We start from the raw sequence: 17,664 nt of genomic DNA, 5'->3' as shown, positions 1-17,664 counted from the left end.
TGATTCCCACTTTCATCATCTATAAAATGCAGTGCTTCAGTTCTTGAACTGGGGCTATTCCGTAAAGACACAGTTTCCATGGGCAAGGACATAAGGGTAAGAGAGGCCAGTCTCTGAGCAAGATGACTTCAGATGGGTAATAGCATCATCAGATACAAATGAGTGCTTAAAGAGTTGAAGAGGAGTTCTGCATCAGACGGTGACCAAGGAGGGCTGTCATATTATGTGAAAGGTTAGGTTTTGGTGGTGCAGTGATGCTGGAGCTATGACTCAAACGGACAAGGGAAGCAAGGCTTTGCAGAGCTGGGGAGAGGAATGTGGCAGAACAGCGAATGAGAAAGCCCTTCCATCAGCAGACCAAACATGGCTTGTTTGCGAAGAGCAAAGGGCTTAGTACTCATGGTACAGTGACAAAAGGGCAGAAGCAGGAAGACTTGGAAGTCAGAGAGGCATCGTGACTGAGTTTGTGGGAACTTCATGGCCGTGTTCAGAAGTTCAGTTTCTACTCTAAATATACGGGAAAGCAACGGAGCATTTTGAGTAGATAAATAGTGGCTGATTGCATTGTATAAAGAATTTCCTGCCTAGTCTGTGAGATAATGGAATGCAGAAGGGCAAGATGGGGAGCAGGGTGGCTGCTGAGATTTGAATCCTAATACGAATAGAAAGCAGCAATGGTGAATTCTCATCAATATTCCTTCATTTTCAAGGATGCAGAAGTATTTGCATGGCAATACAAATTCTGAGGATATTCTTCGATACCCTAAAGTATGCTCATGGATTACCATCAGCAAAGAGTGGACACACTATAAATTCCTTAAACTATGCTTAAATGTTTTCTAAAAGCTCTTTACATTTTCTTTACTAAACTACCATGAAAAACAAAGAAAAACAAAATGTAGGAAAAGCAGATTTGTTAAAAGTTCTTTGTGGTTTATAACTTTTTTTTGGAGAATTGCTTTATTGCCTTCAAATCTATCTTTTATATAATTAGAATAATAATTTGAAAATTTTGAGTGAGAAATCGTTTTTAAAATTTTTTTCCCATTAAGTTTATTGGCACATTTAAAGAAAACAGTACAGTTACATTTTTCACTGGGATCTTGTACCTTTACATGATATGTCTTGGTTCTTTTTTTCTTTTTATTGAGTTTATTGGTACAATCTGGGTATACAATACAGTTACATTCATTACTGGGATCCTATACCTTCACATGACAGGTCTTGGTTCTCATTTTTTCCCCTTGTCCCTGTCCTCTTTCACCCCCTCCTAGCCTCCCCATTTACAAACACTTTACTTCCATTTTTTCATTTTCTCATATTTTTTCTTTTCCCTTGTTCCCTTTCCCCTACCCTTCCCACTTTCCCTACACCTTTAGCCCTTTTCTTCCTATTTTACACTCTTAATTATCCCATTAGGATCTTGTGTACTATTATAGTTTTTCACACCAGAGAGACTATTCGGTATTTACACATGTGACTTATTTATTTCACTTAAGAGTATATCCTCAATAAGTATCCATTTTCCTATGAATGACTCTAATTTCTCATTCTTTGTGGGTGAGTAGTATTCCATTTTATAGAAAAACCACATCTTTATCCAGTTTCCAAAAGATGGGCAAATGGGCTGTTTCCAAGTTTTAGCTATTACAAACTGTGGTGCTATAAACATTGGTGCACATATGTCACTGTCGTATGTTTCTTTTAATTCTTTTGGAAAGATACCCAGCAGAGGAATAGCTGGGTCAAATGGAACCTCTAGTCCCAGCTCTTTGAGGTATCTCCATATTGATTTCCATAGTGGTTGCACCAGTCTGCACTCCCACCAATAATGGACTTGGTTCTTATTTTTTGCCATATCCCTGTCCTCCCTTCACCCCATTCACCCTTCCCTATTTACAAGGACTTTATATCTGTTTTTTCCTTTTTTCACATTTTTCTTTTCCCTTATTTCCTTTCCCCTTCCATTGCCACTTCCTCTTTAGGCATTTTGTTCCTATTTCATACTATCAATTATACCATTTGAGCCTTAACTTCTTTTGTTAATACATAGACTACTCCTTATTTTTGTGAAGCAATTGAACAATTCCATAACTTCCGATGAGAAAATGTTTTACAATCTAGACTGATCACTGCCTATTTTTGAAATAGAAAATATTAAAAAGATAAAGAATACTTCAGGGATTTTGATGCAATAAAATTCCTTTCATTATATTCCTCTTCCTTTATGTGCACTAAATAATAAAAGACTAACAAATAGAAAAGATCACTCCAAAGAATTAATTTTAAGCAAAATATAGAGAAGAAAATCCACATTGAGTGAACTGAAAAAAAAAAAGAACATATCTACAAAGCTAAATTACAAAAACAATATGCTAAACAAAAGTGAGATATGGACTCTGGGAAATGTTGCTAGATCAGTAACACCCTAACTGCTCTAAAACCACGGTCAGGTGATCAGCACACTTTGGCAGGAACTAAATTAAAGGCAGTAAGAAATAGAGACAATGGAAGATATAGCCAGCCCATCTCAAGAGGACAGCTGTAGCTCAGATGCAGCCAATTTTTACCATGCCAAAAAAAAAAAAAAAAAAAAAATGCCACTGAGGATTGCCAGATCCTCTGACTTTGTTAAAAAGAAGCTTGAAAGAAAGATTTTTATATGAAGTGTTCCTGTCTTTCAGAAATTGTGTGGGCCAAACAAAATTATATCTGCCAGCTGGGTTCCATCTGTGAGCTGCCAGTCTATGATCCCAGCTCAAAAAATGTCATAGTTCTTAAAGGCTCGTCTAATGAGTCTTTGATTGAATGGTTGAGAAACGTCCTTGGAGGTACCTACTTCATGTTACAACATGGTAGGGAGGCAGAACCATTTATGGCAGCCTTCAGATGGGATTGCGAGGTGGGAGGCTGAGAGAGGTCATTAGCACAGGTAGACAGAGGTCCTGGGACTGAATGGGCTCGGTAGCCTTCTCCCTGTACTTCACGGTCTGAGACTGGAGGCTGTGGCGGGGTTAGCGGATAAGGCACGAAGCACATGCAGTTTAGCTGAGTGAGCCAAACCCAAACTAAAACTGGAACTGCTCCAGCTCGTGCTCCTGCTCCTCCTGATTCCGGAACAAAGCTGCCTAGGTGGGACTGCTGTAGAGGTGATTAATAGCCAGAAGGAAAGCATCACAGCCTCTCTGCACAGATATAGCAAACCTGAGTGAACCACACAGAAGTCTGCCTCCCGTCAATGAAGGAACAGAAGCAGAAGACTAACATACCTTAGACCAGGAGGCTTCTTGAAAGATAAAAAGAATTAAAGGAGACTCTTCTTCATTATCTCAAAGAAACTAGGGCAACAAATACTCTTCAAATCTTGCAGGAGAAATGGAAAATATTTAAGAAAAACATGTTAACAGGACAGATATGAGGCTATATACATTCTTCAAAAATCACTAAATCAAACCCTTATCTCTCTCACTGCAATGTTTTTCCTTGTAGCTAACTTGCCCATTCTTTCCACAGAGACCACTGTCCAAATTCACCCAAACTTCAGTCCACTGACACATCTATTTTTCCCACCCATAGCTTTTTTCTTTTCTTCCTCCTCAGGTGGCTTAGACCTTACAGGGTATTGTTTCAACAACACTCTTAAATTTGCTTTCCTAAGGAAAAAAAAAATTATTTAAATTATTTTATTATTATAAATTATCTTTTGTATTCAACTTCTGCTGTTCAATGGGAGACCTTTGTTTTTAAAAATACACTCAATTTTCTCTCATCAAAACTACAGTGACTATAATAAAAACTGCTGGTGTCCACTCGCGCTTGCAAACTCCAGGGCTTCCACTCCTGCTCTTCTGTTTCCTGTTCCTCACATTCTTCCCTTGACTTTTTCTGGATCATTCCTGCCTGCCCACAAGACTGCTTCTGCAAAAGACCCAGTGGCCTTTATGTCAGTCCATCTGGGTGACATTTCTCGGTCCACTTGTCCTCTCCGTTGTCTTCAATACTGAGGGCCGCTGCACCCACGTGGGAATTTCTCTTCTCCTAGCTTCTTAACCCCACCACTCCTGCTTCTGCTCCTTTGTTTTTCTTGTGGCTCATCCTTTTTAAGCAGCCAGTGCACGTAGAAGCACTGCAGGTCCATCCTCACTCCCGCGCTGAGGGTGGCAGTGCTCACTGCTTTGGTCATGGTGCACACGCATGTGAGCCCTCACAGCTCACACTGTCAGCCTCACCACCTCTCCGCTTCCACTGCCTCCTGGTCTGCCTTGCTTTGTTCCCCTACATGATCTTTTGCACATTTTCCTTCTGGTTAGAGCCATACTCTGCAGGCTACCTGTGATGAAAGACCAGTTTGTTAAGTTTCTAATCCATCGCAGGCTGATACTCTCACAAGTACAACAAAAATGAAATAGTGGAGGGCTGGGATTTAGCTGAGTGGTTCTGCCATCTGCCTGGCAAGTGCAAGGTCCCAAGTTCCATCCATGGTCCAAAAAAAAAAAGGGAAAGAAATAGTGAAAAACGAGTAAAGGAGACAGAAAATACAAACCCTTCCTTTCATTGGACTCAAAATATACGAAATTACTCTGTCCAGTTACTCTAAAAACTTCTAAATGCTTACTGTCCATTATTGTCCTTGTGTTGGTGCAGAATGGGAAAAGAGTCCCAGGTAGGTCTGATGACCCCAGTTTGAATAGAAGTCCCATCCCTTTTGCCTTTTACATCAGATTTTAACTACAAAATCGAATTTAGAAAAACTCTCTCTCACTACCCTGAGTCAGTCACGTCTATTATTAATCTTCAGAGCTCATATACCTGTCCACTGGGGCTTGTTTGCTTGTGGTGTTAAGCATAGAGTTTAGAACCTTGCACATGCTACCCAAGCACACCACCACTGAGCTACATCCCCAACCCTCTGCTACCTTTAATAATGCTACATTAATAATGTTTGCAGTGTCCATATAAGGCCTGTGGTATCAAGAACCGGGTTTCTTATTTTTGTGCTCACTATTATATGTCAGCACCTTGCATATAGCTACAACATAATGGAAATTCAGAATCACATCTTCATTTTGCAAAGAGGACAGGCACATGAAAGAATTAGAACACAGGGTCAACTGATAACTCTGCCCTCAAATTGTGGATAAATTGACATTTGAAAAGGTTTCAGGTGGAGATGGTGGGAAAGAATATTTTAAGTGAAGACACTGAGGCATGATAAAGCACAGATGCACAAGTGTGCAGGAGCATTTAGGGCAGGACATTTGGGGTGCCTAGTGAATGCAGCATGCTAAGATGGCAAAGGGGACTCCAATACTGGACTGTGGGAATAAAGATGAAAAGGAAGACTTGCATTGTCAAACTCCTCAACTGCCAGACTAAGGATTTTATGTTTTTACCACTTCTAGGTAGAAAGTTGTTCTTTCCCATCTAGTCATAGCAGGACATTACATAAACATTAACAATAGAATTAAATGATGAAGCCTAGGGATGCTGTTCAGTGATCGAGCCCTTGTCTAGTGTTCGTGAGGCCCTGACCGGCACCACAAAAGGGGACAAACATGTTTTGACTTGACTTTTTTTTTTTTTTAAATAACTGGTGGTGATGTGGGAGTGAAATTTTTAAAGGTGAGTGCAGGAGGTTCTTGGAATATTCTGCTCCATGACTCTCTGACTGGCCATGGAGACAGACTGGGGAAGCGAGATGGGGAAGCATTTAGCAAGGTAGCAGTTCCAGGGTGAGGCTCCCGTGTCTCAGAGGTCGGAGCATGCAAAGGAGCCATGATGAAGTCACATTTCCTGGCATGGCAAAATTGTGAGCTTCTGCTTTATAGTTCCCGCTGTCTGACCACAGCAGTTTATACCTAACCAGAATATAGGAGTGAGTTATTTTAAGTTAACCCTTCTTAAATCGCAGTCCTAACAAAAGTAACCTCACACTGTCTCACTGGAAATGGTAACAATGACAATAACAGTTCTTCATCCTCAGAATGGGACACACACATGTTTCTCAAAGATCACTTTCTCTAGATAACAATAGGCAATCGTAGTCTTTCATGCTCAGGTGATAATCACATACTTTTACACTGACCTGAGGTTCCATGTTCTCTAAGGTTTCAGCATTATAGTTGTGAATGGAGCTTCTCAGGTTTTGGAGAACTTGTCCATTGTTTCCCTCAAATCTCAGTTGTGCTGGGTCACTCATTATGTCTTTCACTAGCCAGCAGTGGCTGCCCTGGTACCATGCGAGGAGAAAAGAGGTAGAATATCACATAGAAGGGAAGAATCCAGGGTGGTGGGGGATGAACAAACACTGAATGTGGTAAATTACACCTGCCTCCAACTCAGCTTTCCAAGATCACAATCTTTGGATTTCCTATCAATGACTATTTTGTTTCATGCCCTTTATTAAAAATGGCTGCATGCTCTGATCAGTTTGTGCAGTAAATTTTACATATGAATATCTTCACCGTCATAATCTTCATGAATATAATATATAAATCTCATTCAATCTTTGGCATGATGTGTTGTATTGGCTTTTTGAAGAAAGAATTAGCATTAGTTTAACTAATGAAGGTGTGGGACACCTTTCATGAAAACTGGAGGAAATGGGCTGAAATGAAGGCAAAGGCATTTGCAGCTTCTAAGGAAATTGGTGTGGCAAAATTTGACAGGAACAGATGAGCTCTTTCAGCTTGGTGTGGCACTGAGAAATTTACTGTGCCTTTCTTAAGTGATAGTACCTCTAGCTGTGTCTGGGTGTAACCAGATCAGAGTTTGTCTCCTTTCTCCGTAGGACCAGGTACACTGAGCAATGAATGAGTTTGTCTCAGTGGGGCTGGGTGATTCTGGGAGTGGAGACAGAATGCATAAAGGTATGAAAAGAGAAGGTCATGGTGACCTTCATATATGTGCAGGTAATTTTTCTGATTCATTCAGCTAATCAGAGTTAAAATTTATTATTAAAATATTATTTCATACTCAGGGTTAGACAAGAAATGTGGAGAATCCAGACTCAATAAACAAGTCATAACATTTGATCAAGGGATAGTTCATCTAAAGCAAAAGCGTGGAACATCTCTATCAGAAAGGTGGAAAATCAACTTCTCCATTTCTTGACATTCTCACCGAGAACGGGACAGTTCTCTCACAGTACAATGCAGGAGTCAATAATCCCTTCCTCTGTGCTGAGCACAGTGTGTGTTGCACTGGCTTCTCCCACTTCATACCTCTGAGGGAAAGGCTGCTTTCCGCTCATATTATGTCCTCAGGCCTTTATGGTGAACAAAGGCCAGACTTTTCATTCTGTAAGTATTTGTGGAAGTAGTTGAATTACACACATTGCTCTCTGGAGTTCCTCCAGGGATATCAGAGCCACTTGTGTTGCTAATAACTCTGTGGGCTCTTTGTAGATGTCATTCAGACGCTATCTGGCAGTAGAGCTTCTCATCCCCAGTGACACATGCTAAGCATTCTTCTCAGTCTGAAAAATCTGCGAGTCTCTCTGCCCTAGCCACTTGGAGCCCACAGTACTATGGTAGCCAGTGTGCATTTATAAGCCAAGGGAATAAAGGTACAAGATCCCAATAATGAATGTAACTGTAATGTATACCTAAAATGTACCAATAAACAATGAGAAAATTAAGCCAAGGGAATAAAGGTACAAGATCCCAATAATGAATGTAACTGTAATGTATACCTAAAATGTACCAATAAACTCAATGAGAAAAAAAAAATAGGCTGAAGAATGGTAAGTCTACCGAAGGTTTATGACTGGTCTTTGAACTTGCTGATAATGGAACTCGGAAATTACATGCCACAAGCTACACTCAGCTAGTGCCCTTTGTACCAGGAGTAATGTGACTGGCAGTCATGTCTGATCACACTGGTCTTCATCAGCATTTTTGTATGATTGTTTTATTAATATTAATTTTCCTCAGTGGGATGTATACTCCATGAGAACAGAAACTGTTCCACTTATCATTTGTGACTGTTTTGTGATGCCTTAATAATGCCTACACCTAGTGGCCACTCAACTATTTTCAGAGAAAGAAGAACAAATGACAGCTGACTTTGGCTCAAACATTTGTTTCCATTTATCCATTATCTCTTTTCCAAATCCAACCACTTGACATCCTCCAGTGTTATAGAATTCCGCAAGTCTTAATTGTGTCTAAAGAGAGATTTTCTCCATTATTCTCTACCTGCTAGATGTGCGTATCACTTAAATACACTAGCTTTTCCACCCCTGGTGAGTTTCCACTCTCCATAATTTCATTTACTTGTGGCCAACCACATGCAAAAAATATTAAATAGAAAATTCCAGAAATAAACAGTAAGTTTTAAATAATTTCTATTATGGCATATTGTTCTAATTATTTTATTGTTATTGTTAATATCATATTGGGCTAATGTAGAAATGGAACTTAATCATAGGTATGTATGTGTAGAAAACCATGTAGCATATACAGGGTTTAATGCTATCTTTGGTTTCACAAACACACTGGGAGTTTGTAACATATCTTCCATGGATAAGGGGAGACTATCACACATCCCTTGATCCTTCTGCACTGTACACAATACAGCTGATTTGTAGCCTTTCCGCTTAATTAGTTAAAATTAGAAGACCACAGTTTTCCAACAAAGGGTCATTTGGTCATTCTAAGTAAGTAGCAGCCAGTTTGGAAACTAGAGGATGTAGGGGATGGTAGCGTAGCTGTCTAATGTAGTATTGTATGTGAGGGATACTCTTGGTAGAAACTCTCCATTCTGCAGGACCCATCTATGGAAAATTGCAGGACATTTAGCATCACTGGTTGCTGTTCATTAAATGCCAATAGTGGCCCTGACTCATAATCAGTAAAGAAAATTTCCCATGTATTTCCTTCCAATGGTGTGAGAGGGATATAATAGTGCATTGGATTGTGAGCACTAAGGAGGATAGAGTACAAAGGAGACAGAGCCTTTGGCTTCCTCTGGATGAATTGCATCTGTAGCATTGACTTTTGAAAACTGTGTTTCTTTCCTCTACTGTATGATGCATTTCCATTAACAGAAAGCCAGACTGTAAGACAGTAAATTCTCTCACTTAGATTTAAATACCTCATACTATATTCCCTCTCAGTACTCTTGCCTCCTAATCTACTAAGTTGGGGCTTCCAAGCATTAACTGTGTACTCTAGAGATTTATGATTTTTTATACTTACTTTTCTGGCTACAACCTAAATTCAGTTTCTATTGAGTTACTTTAAGTGTCAAAGTCTAATGGTAGCAGGAGAGCCCTGTATTGATAAGGTTGGTTGGTGGAGGAAAGAGAAAGCAATAGTAGAAAGAGCATGGATAGAACATGATCAATCAGCTTCTCTGGCATTTGAAGTTGGCCAAATTTCTATTCACAGAAGGTAGAGGTGGATGTGTTTTCCAAGCTGGCTCTAGTGCCCTGCAGTGACATCTTAGTCAGGTGCTCTCAGAGATGTCAGCTGATCTGTTGGGCATGGTGGGACTGATCAGAACCGCACCTCCTGAGGTTCTGTGGGATGTCCTTAGGTATATCCAAGTGTCAGATAGCTAAACTTTCTGATGTGAACCTGTGCTAAAGAAAAGAAGGGAAGAAACACTGTTCTTCAGAGGCAGAGATTTGTGTTTCTAGTAGATTCTCATAAAGTGACCATAAATTTTGAGTTTCTTCAAATGAAATTTAGGAAAATAATTTTCATGTTATTCTTTAAATATTTTAACAGTATCTTTAGTTTTATAAATACAAAGGATATACAGTAAAGACCCTAACAATACTAGTAATGATTCTATTAAAAAAACCTACCTTCAGGCTCAAAACTTCCCATCTTACAGGACTGTATTGAAAGTGGTTTCTTTCCTTTCTAGTGTGGTCTCTGTGTACCTAAGCATTTGTGTATGATGTGGTCCCAGGCAAGGATTACATTGCAGTAATAGAGAGCAAACTATATGAGTTCCAGCCAGACTGGATTCAATCCTGCTCTATTACACTTTCATTGTAAGGTTATAAAAATCCATATTCCTGGCCTCAGGGTTCCATCTCTAAAATGGAAGTAAGATTACTGTATCATGTGGCTTTTGTGACCATTAATGAATATAGTGTTCTCATAGAAAATACAATATAATTATTAGCTATTTTTGATTTACAATCTTTTCACCACCTTTCACAAGGTGGGTAAAAGTTAATTCACATATTTCTATTTTAAATGCCTTTGCTATATACACAGTTTTCTTTACTGTCTCTCGGGTATAACAATTATGATAAATGTTAATATAAAAATTAACATAATTTCACCTTTTTTTGCTCTTCCTCTCCTGTACCTTTTCCTCTTTCCCTTCCGTTAATACCTTTCAGAATGGTGAAATTAGAGGGGAGGACCTCAAACCACCTCTGTCACTCCCAGGGAGCATACGGTTGGCCACAGGAGATGTACTGCCCTTCTTGGGCCTCAAGACCATACCAAACCATAGACCCCTACCCTCACTTCATCAACCTCATTGCCCACAACATGTGTGTGGATCAGCCACTCAACCTAGGGTGGGAGCTAATGGACAGCGACGACTTTGTGCGTTCTCATAACCTGGGGTCTTTACATTCTGTCTCTGAATCTTAGGAAAGTCATACCATAAGTGAACGAAATGAATTTCTAGGATAGAATTTCAAGCATCATGACATGGCAGCTGTGAAGATTATTTTTGGGCATGGTCCCTTCTTAGCATCCCATAAAATGTACTATGTAGGCAGCTGTCCAGCCCACTCATCTTCCCTGTGTGCCTTACATGATGAAAAAGGAGCTGGCTTCATGAAGGGGAGGTGATAATACCGTTAAATAAATATTTAGCATTTTTACTCTGGAGATGGCTACTTCCAGCCTCACAGTTTAGCTAGACTATTGATAAGGAGGGTGTCATTAATCTTTGGGAAGTAGTATAAGTGCAAATAGAAACATCAACAGAATTAGAAGCTTAATCTATAATTTACTGAGTGTCTAGGGAACCCAATTTGTCCATAAAGAAATTTAATGTTAATCTAGGTTATATTAGTCCAGACACCACCTAAAGAGAGTTAACCTTAGATACTGAGAAGGTAGAATTAATTAAATGCTCATTTACTTTGATCCAACTGGAGCCCAAAGGAAAGTAATGTTTTCATTTTTCAGAAGGATCACATGGTGGCAGCCTATGGCACGTGTGCCTCAGTGGGGTGGGGTGTGTTATTGAAAGCTCTACAAAGGTCCTGGTCTAGGTAAAAAGGCCCAAGGTTTGTATTTGCTTAGATGCGTCCTTTTTTTTTTTTTTTTTTGTTGTTTTTTTTTTTTTTTTTTTTTTTTTTTTTTTTCTGGTACCTGGCCTCAAACTTGGGACCTTGCCCTTGCAAGGCAGCTGGTGGCACCAGTGAGCACTAAGATAAATCCCCGGCTGTATAAGGCCCTATTTGTCAGGAATATTGTGAGTTTTCTGCTTATGACCAAGTGCGCTATAGATTTGTCATGAGTCACTGGATACTGTGATTGGTGGTTTCCAAAAAAGCTGTTGATAAACCTTCCTGTCTCATTCTGTACAAACCACTTGTCACATAAGAGAGTAAAATCACTGTTGAAACTCCAGCTGAGTGCATCCACATTAATGACCTCAGTTGCATAACACAGAGCAGAATTGCATAGCTGAGGCCCACCAACCTACAGAACTGTGAGCAGTTCTACTTCACTTTTTCATACCTCCGAGTGTGGGATGATTTTTAATGTAGTAAGAACTAACAGCAGCAGACACTGCTGCTCCCTGAACCTACAGTTTTCACACTGTCCCTTGCTCTTCACACCCAGCATGTCAGGCCCCTGGGTGGAAAGGACCCCGCTGCACAGTAACATGTAAAGGTGGAGGTGATACAGTGCTACTGTAGAAAAGGGCTACACCAGTGGGTCTGTGGGACACAGACAAAGATCTGTTCTCTTGGTTGTGTGGGCTTCAGCCTACAGCTGGTTGGTCTGTAAATTAGGACAGTCTGCTCCAATTAGGCAGAACACTGCTGCGGCCTACTAATTTCTGGTATGTTTGGCAGCTAATGCATAAATATAATAAGTCGAACCATCCACATGTGACTGTGGAAAAGGTTCTTCATTTTTCTTGTCTTTTACCCCTATTATTGACAATTGGGATAGAAAGCAAAAGTCAAGTCTTCCTCACAAACTTTAAGTGCCTTTATATCTATAAAGCCACAGGACAGACTTTTCCAAAATAATTACTTCCAAATTAGAAATCTGTGATATTGGATACTAGTAGCTGTTATATGGAAGAGAAACATCATGGGCATTCAACTTTCAAAATATACTGAGTTTAAAAATGTTGAAAAGGTTTTTTGTTTATTATTATTTGCTGGAGTTTTCGGAGCTTTATTATGTCAGCAACCCTTCTGAGTTCCTAGGAAGGGCTTGTTATTTTGCCTGTTAAAATTACATTTGACCATTGCAAAATTACCGCCCCCACACACACACCCAAGTATCTATAGGACTAGGATTTCATAGAAGATTGCTTGGGCACTACCCATTTTTAAGAAGAGAATGTTGATGCAGTATAAAAACATACTGTTGGAAACTCAGTCGCCAGTTTGCAAGAGGGAAGTGCAGATGTGTTGACCAATTATCCCTCAAAGCAAGACAACAGTAGAACTGATATCCTGCCTGAATTGCAGAGGAACACCTTGTGCGGAAATCAGTTCTTTTTCCATATGGAGAGGGGGAGAGTAAACACATGCTTCTTTCTCATTCTTTTTTGAGTATCCTGCCATACAGCAAAATGTCAAGAAAATGTTTTGATGATTTCTCTTCCCACTTAGAATATTTGTATCTCTTGACCAGAGTTATCATACTGACCTTTGGTCCAAGATCATCCTCTCAAGCTTCAGTTCAGTGTGATACAGTTCAGAGGCAGATAAATTTCCCAGATGGTCTTCATTTCTCATCCCATTACTCACTGAGCGCTTGTTCTTATCACCCTGAAATATTTCACATTGACTAAACTCTCATGACCTTGTGACAGGGGGACAAAGGTTATTTCCCACCTAGTTGATCAAGGCTGTTGCTTGATTTTCGACCCTCAAATATAAACTGAAACTAATTGTTATCTTGTGATTCTGGGCTCTGGTGGAAACTAATAACTATTTCATCATGTTTCCAGATTTGTTCAGGATGGGTCACTGTAGGCCACTTTGGAAGACTGGTCATGCCCAGTTACAGACCGTAGCACCAGGAAGGAGAGTCCACTCAAGTTAACCAAAAGTTTGCATTAACCCATTTCTTTCTTTTTCAAGAGCTACTTCTCAAGAGAACTAATTTTGATTAAATTAAAAAATGTTATCCAAGAAGATTACCCTGTGCAAGATGGAATTGGGCTGGTAATGTAAGCTGCATGCGTGTTCCTTATTTCAGAATTATAGGACATAGTTTCAAGCTCAGGAACCTAAACTGAGGCCTCGTTAGGGCTTTGAGGAGGCAGAATCCCACTATTAGAGTTCTCTGATGAGCACATAACAGGATCTCTAGGCTAAAAGAAAAAAAGCACTGTATAAGTCAAATGCCAGGATTCCTGGTAAACCTGAGGCAAAGGACAGGTGAAATTGGATTATTCCATTTCCTCCTCCGCTAAATTGAAGACAACCAAGCCTATCTTGTTAGTCTGAAATTAGTCATTCATCCAGTTTCATTGAGTGGGACTGCGACCCTGCTTTACGTGAGAAAGCAGAAAGAGATGAAATGGCTAAAGGAGTGTCAGTGCCCACCGGGATGATACCGTGTTCTGAAACATCACATTAAAGACTCTTTCCTTTGGTAAGGATTGAATAAGAGGATGAAGGAATGGGCACCCCAGCATTCCTCCCTCTGGAGCTCAAGCTCAGAGTCAGTGGAAATATGAGGTAGGGAAAGATTATCATCTCCTTTTCACCATTTTAAAATCTAAGATCCTAGTGTACTAAATGAAACACCAACCTGCCAATGGCAATTACCAAATTGCCGAATAAGACGAAACAAGTGTAAATTTTAGCAGTTATACAGCAAGTGAGGTTCCAAAGCAAGAAATGTGCAAAAGCTGCAGAGCCCTTAGAACCAGATCCATAGTTAGTTGTATTCAAAACCTCTATCCTTCTTGACCTCATCCCAATAAACCCCATCCCTATCCTGACCCAGTAATTTCTCATTAATTTGTCTTTTAAGAGGTTCCTATTGCCTGGGGCTTTTCTTGTAAATGGGACATCATCAGTCTATACAAAAGATAACATTTCAGTTATGTCAAAATTTAAAAGAGAAGCCAAAACTTGCAAAAGCTTGAACACTGATAGTCCCTAGTCTGTGGTAAGGATAGCAAGCAGACTGTTGAGAACTTGTAGATGGAAGAGATGAAGCCAGCATATGAAGACTAATGAGTTACTGGAGATAAAGCTAACTTGAAAAGTATTTTCAAGGCTTAGAATAGTGACGAAGTCAGTGATTTCTGAACTCCAGAAAGAGAGTATTGTTACCTTATTCATTTTGCATTAAGGAGTCCCAGAAAGAAAATGATATGTTCATGGTTGGTTATCTTAACAAGTAAGAATTCTAAAGTAGAACACATTGCTTTTTCCACTAAATAATATATCTGCAATTTTCCTTGTGGTTGGTTTGTCACCATGTCCCTTTGGACCTAAGCTGATTCTCCTTCCCTCACCCCCACTCTTAACTGAGCAGAGAATTGGAGTGTTCTGAAGTTAGAACAGGTTTATAGAAATTCTGCCATTGGTCTTACATTGGGCAGAATTATAGGGAAGATATAGGACAGTTTCTATGAAAACTGATGGGTTGGTTTTGTCCTGACCACAACAAATGCTTTTGCTCAACAGAGACATAGATGGGCAGTAGACTCCAGAGAGCTTATCTCTCACTCACAAGGGAAAACCACTTCTGAAGTGGAGATGAGGGGGTGAGAGGTGAACCGAAGCCCATTGAAAAGTCCCAACACTTCTTTTAGTTTCTTTTGAAACTAAGCCTAAAGGGCAAAAGGAAGAATGCAAATAAACTCCATAAGTTTGTATCTACAGTTGAAAGCTTGTCACACAGCAGTCCGCCAAGTGTAAAGTTAATCTTATTTACTATGTTTCTATGATTTGGGATCAGTGAGAGTTGATCGGAACTACTCAAATTTGTTTTTCAAGGGACACCATACTGATGGATACAAAGTGGCAGGGTATTCTTTCTGAAGCTCCAGTTTCAAAACCTGTAATATCAAAGAAATGCTAAAACAAGCTCCACTCATTTTACATAGTTTTCTCCAGTGGAATCACGGGGCTAGCTGCAAATATACTTTGCCTTGGCAAGTGGCAGGATGGCTTTTCTACTGCAGAAGCAGCACGTCATGGCAGACTACAAGAGGTGTTGGCAGTGTGAGTTGCACTGACCTCTCCGTGAGTCTCAACTTCACAAAAGCAACATTGGTTTGATGAAAGTATGACACAGTTAAAACAAAACTACAGAGAAAAACAATGAACTGAATTATTTTTACCCAACCCTATCAAATTCTATCATTTTACTGTATTTGTTTCACTAGAATTAAAGTAAATGAAATGTTACAGATGTAGCGGAAGTGCACTTTATCGCTCCCTCATGAAGGAATCTATCTTCCTTTTCCTCAACATAGCACCGTCTACAATTTTATGCCCATTTAATTTTTGTGAGCTTTGTAGTTGATTTGCACATAGAAATGCAAATCATAAATGACATCTAAGGACATATAACATATGTAATGATCGTATCCAACTACTGGGTGTTTTACAATGTGTTTACACAATGTAACCGGCACCCTGATCAAGATGCAGATTTTTCCAGGACTCTAGAAGCTTCCCTCCAGCACTCTCGCAATCATTATTACTTCTAAAACTAATTACTGGTTCTCTCCTCTATGGTCGTTGATTACTTTTTTCTGCTCTTGAATTTTTTGAATGGAACCATGCATGTTTTGTGACAGGCTTTCTGCACCCAGCATTTTGTTTGTGAGATTGATAACTTTTGCTCCTAACCAGTTCATTATTTCAATGCTACATAGTGAATCTTACAGATATACAGTTTACATATGTAGTTGATATTTGGGCTTTTAGGGTTACTGCTACTGGGGGCAAAGATGGAGCTAGGGAGAGACAAGAGGTCCTTGGAATGCAAAATGTAAGGACACACTTACACACAACAGTGCTGATGCATGCATAACCCTGAGTGTGAGTACCACTTACATATTCAGCCCTCATACCTCTCTTACTCCACCCTAGTCCTTATGCAGAACATCCTTGCCTGTGTCTCTGTATTTCTGGTAGTGTATGTCATTAAGTCAGTGAATATTCAGTTCTAAAAGTACTACCAAAAGTTTGCCAATGTGATTTAACCAATACTGCATTCAGCAATGTGAGAGTTGCAGGTGTTCTACATATTTGCAAGGCTTGATATTATCAGGGTTTTTTGTTTTTTCAAGTTTATTGATCATTTGGATACTATCTTCTTAGAAATGTTTATGCATGTCCTTTTTTTCATTTTAGTTGGATTTTCTTAAGTGTTTTTCTTATTTTCCTTGTTAACATTGTGCAAAAACTCCTCTTTCCCTCTGTGGCTAGAACTTCATTTCTTTCTTTTTTTCTTTTTATTGAGTTTATTGGTACAATCTAGTTCTACAAAACAGTTATATTCATTACTGGGATCCTTTACCTTCACATGACAGTTCTTGGTTCTCATTTTCTCCCCTTGTCCCTGCCTTCCCTTCACCCCCCTCCTACCCTCCCCATTTACAAACTCTTTATTTCCATTTTTTCATTTTTTCATATTTTTTCTTTTCCTTTATTTCCTTTCCGCTACCCTTCCCACTTTCCTCACACCTTTAGCCCTTTTCTTCCTATTTCACACTCTTAATTATCCCATTAGGGTCTTGTGTACTAGAATGAGAAATTACAGTCATTCATAGGAAAATGGATACATATTGAGGAAATACTCTTAAGTGAAATAAATAAGTCACACATGTGTTAAGTACCGAATAGCTTCTCTGGTGTGAAAAACTATAATAGAACTTCATTTCTTAATGGCTTATTTTGATAAACAGAGTTGGGTATTTTTAATTATTCAAAATGATGAAACTTCTGCTTATGGTTAGTATCTGTTTCTCCTGTTTAAGAAATCTTTGCCAAATTCAAAGTCACAAATATAATGTGCGCGTATTAGTCTAAAAAGTTTTTTCTTTTATATTTAATATTTATATTCAGACTCTATGTGAAACTGACCTCTGTGTAAAATAGGCAAAGGTAAACATTTTCCTGTGATCTAATTGACAGCATAATTGTTAAAGCAACTATCCTTCTCTGTGTTCCACTCATAATTTTGTTACAAATTAAAGTCTGTTGCCAGAAACTGTGTTCAGCCCAATTTTTCTATTTGTCTGAATTTGTACCAATTAAAATAAAAATTACTTCCCATCCTATTTTTATACTTTTTTCCTTTTCTTTGATTAGTTGCATTGAGAAGGCTCTCTAATGTAATAGTGAAGTAGTAAGAGTGACATCCTTGTATTATCTGTGTCTTAGGGAGAAAGTCTAATAGTATTTCAAAGTGAAATATCTTATTAGCCTAAGATTCCTTAGATGTTTCTTATGTTGAA

This window comes from Fukomys damarensis, unplaced genomic scaffold, assembly GCF_012274545.1.
Source record: "Fukomys damarensis isolate Sample0158 unplaced genomic scaffold, DMR_v1.0_HiC HiC_scaffold_9, whole genome shotgun sequence".
Taxonomy (NCBI): Eukaryota; Metazoa; Chordata; class Mammalia; order Rodentia; family Bathyergidae; genus Fukomys; species Fukomys damarensis.
This window is presented reverse-complemented; position numbering follows the sequence as displayed.